The following is a 3,603-nucleotide window of genomic DNA, read 5'->3' as shown; positions in this document are numbered from 1 at the left end:
AAAAAAGTCCTTTCCTTAAACCCCCCCCCCAAAAAAAACAGTACTGAACCATACTTTGTAAATGAATAAAAATATAAATTAATTATTATATTGATCATTGAAGTTCATAGTTTATTAACTAATGTTAACATAAGAAACATTAAAATGTAAAAATATGTATTAGTGATAGTAAATGTTTAAATGAACACACTCTAAAAATAAGCAATACTTATACAGCTTTCATTAATCTTAATGATACAAATGGATTATTGTAAAGTGTTTACGTAGTAAATTGGATTTTTGCCGATAGCTCCAGCAATCAAGTATCGGTGCCGATTAATAGGCAAAATTTATCAATTGGTCGACCACTATATAAAACTAAGCTATGTGAAATGAAAATGTAAAATAGTTCTACTCCAAACACCAGGAATATTTGCATGTTTAAATCTAATCATTTCTTGAACTGTTTTACAGGTGGTTATTGACGTCACACAGGTGGAGTAATAACTTCTGCTACCTACACTGTTCCAGAACAGATTCATTTCAGGTTATTGCTGTATATAATGAACATGTTGCCTGAAGACTACTTTTATCTGAGAAATACTTTTATTGCTAATTTTGTTCTCTGTTGTTTTGGTTTATTTCAAGAAGTTTGATTAAACAATTTTTCTTTCATTATTAGAGGCTTATGGAAATTTGCAAGGATATTGAAGGGGAAAAACGATAATGACTTTGCAGCTTATCCTTCATGACCGCAGACCACTAGGACTATTCCAGTTTGTTCATTTACAAACAAAGTTTTCTGTGCTGGTTGTCGCATGATTGATTCAGTTGCAATGGGAAATTAAGTAATCAGCGCACACGCTGATGTACTTACAGTACACAGATGCAATATGATGCAGTTTAATACGAAAAGACATACACCATCCGAGCAAAACAAAGATGCTCTGGGAAATATTTACTCAAAGACATCAGATATCTCAGTGTTATTAAGAGCTTGGTGAAATATGCGGACAATACACTCTGTGTTTGAAGATCATTATTTCAGTCACCATGTGCGTTCAAATTTGAAACCATACATCATTAGCTAGTTCACAGAGGGTTCAAGTGAGGATTCAAGAGTGAAATAAACGAAAAGTTTCTTCCTGCTGATGTTGTGTATTGAAGTGATATAGACTGTCTGATAAGTTAAATGAAGGTACAAATAACTTCCCAGCAAAAGGTAATGATCTTGGTATGAAAGTTAATGGTGGAAAAAGTCTGTCCAAACAGCCTTCAAGACAATGCAGTATTGTATTCTCTTTTTGCATAAGTATTCTCTTAGTTCTGAGAGGAAGAAAAAAAAACAAAAAACATATATAATAAATAACACACAACAATATAAAATAAAGCTACTCAAATCTTCCTGGATCATAACTGTGGTTTTAAATTATGAATTTATAGAAAAATGTGATACAAACAGAATGTACCCAAGTTTTATTCACTAAATGTCTGAATACGGGAATATGGATATGGTATTTACAACAACAATTTTATTTATTCATTCATTCATTCTGTACATACATACATACATATCAATTTTACTGAGTGTCACAACTATAACCAATAATAATAACCAAAACAGAAAGAAAGAAAGAAAGAAAGAAAGAAAGAAAGAAAGAAAGAAAGAAAGAAATACAAAACAAATCAAAATAAAACGAATGGTTTTGCTGTACTGACTCTTTTGTATTGTTGGCCACTTTAGGACCAAAAGAAATCTCAATCTTCAGTACATTATATAATATAAATGTAAATAATTTAAGGAATTTGAATTATTTATATATGTCAAAGTGTGCCTGTCCTCTTGAAAATCACCAATAAAGAGCATTCTCATGTGATTTATTTATTTATTTATCATTTTGGATTTCATTCAGATTTCAATAGTTATCCATCTGATTCCTCACAGGTTGTGTATATCTAATCAATCCCCCACTGTACATACATGGTCTTTCATTTCCCACAAAATCAGCTCTTTAGTATACTCGAGTGCTTCCGGGGGGCCAATGTTTCAATGCTTTGTTCTCAGAAGAAGAACCCCGGTTTACGAGGACAGTGTGCAGTGAGTGGAACAGCAGTACAAAGGTTAATGTGCACATGAGTGCTGGTCCTTTCATCTGTTACACTTACAGATCATTGCCTCACACTGCCAAACTTAGCAGAGCCCCCTAGTCACTTCAGGAAAACAAGTGACGTGTTACAGCAGTATTTTTTTTCTTCATGCTTCGTCCATATGCATTGATATGGATGAAGTACACAGATTAAGTATGAGTAAAAGTACAAATATATATTTTAATTGTGTACTTGATTACTACTTGATTACTTGAATAACGTGTACTTGATTACTTGAATATTTTACTTGATTTAATTTAGTAAAATATTAACCCTCTGGGGTCTGAGGGGGTTTGGGGCACCGAAGAAGGTTTGACATGCCCTGATATTTTTTTTTTCTTTTCAGTATCTTAAAAATACTGCGATCTCCCAGCATGCATTGCAGCATGAACAGAAAATGCAGTTATTGTTTAAGGATTATTGTCTTCTTGGTTAATGTTATTTTCTATAGTTGCTGATTTTGTCATGATTATTAGTGATTTGTGTGGTTGTTAGATCCTCAAATTTATGATCAAAGTCATCAATTACTCACCCTCTTGTCATTCCAAACCCATAAGACTTCCGTTAATTTTAACACAGATGTATTTATTTTTAATTGAATCCTTAGAAATTTCTGCCCCTCCACTGAAAGCAAATTTTTGCCTAAAATTTAAGTGTGTCAAGCAAGTACAGTTGAGCTGCCGTTTACCATGTGCTCTATGCATATGAGTTCAATGTTTATAAACTTTTACAGTGCTTTCTGACCTGAATTTTGAATTTTTAACATTTTGGTGGAATGGACTTTCAATGGAGGGGCAAAAATTTCTAAGGCACAGGTTTCATAATGTGTGTGTATTAAAAGAAACTTGAGTTTGGAATGCCATGAGGTAAGTTACTGATACAACTTTTATTTTTGTAATTGTATGATGTTATTGAGGTTCGTGAAACCACAATAACAATTTTGCTTTAAACATGATATACTCTTCAGAGGCAAAAATTGTTAAGTGTCTAAAAAGCTCTAAATTAAAAAAGTAACGTTGCATATTTCCAGGGGAAGTCAATCCTAAAATTCATGGCAAAGACCTCCTTGTAAGTCCCTCAAGGATGGCAGACAAAGCAAGAGAAATGTTGTTCCTAAGCATGATTTGTGTGTACTATGAATTTTATTCTATATTACCCTAGCAACATAATAACACTCAATTCTTCTGGAGTATATAGTGACTAAAATTTCCCTTTGAGAAGTGCTGTTTGTATGATGCACTGCCTATGTTACAAAACGTCTCTAGGTTACGTATGTAACCATGGTTCCCCGAGGGAACGAGATGCTGCGTTGAGATTCGCATTGGGAACGCCCTTGCATGACCGCGTTCTGAAGCACGTGTCAAATCAGTCCAATGGAGCAGCGAGACGTCACGAGCAGGGTGACGTAAGCACCAGAAAGCATAAAAGCGCATCCGGCAGAGCACAAACCAGCTTCGATTAAGTAGCGCCTGTAGG

Source organism: Sinocyclocheilus grahami, unplaced genomic scaffold (genome assembly GCF_001515645.1).
Source record: "Sinocyclocheilus grahami isolate Dianchi unplaced genomic scaffold, SAMN03320097.WGS_v1.1 scaffold1022.1, whole genome shotgun sequence".
Lineage (NCBI taxonomy): Eukaryota > Metazoa > Chordata > Actinopteri > Cypriniformes > Cyprinidae > Sinocyclocheilus > Sinocyclocheilus grahami.
Note: the sequence above shows the minus strand (reverse complement) of the source record.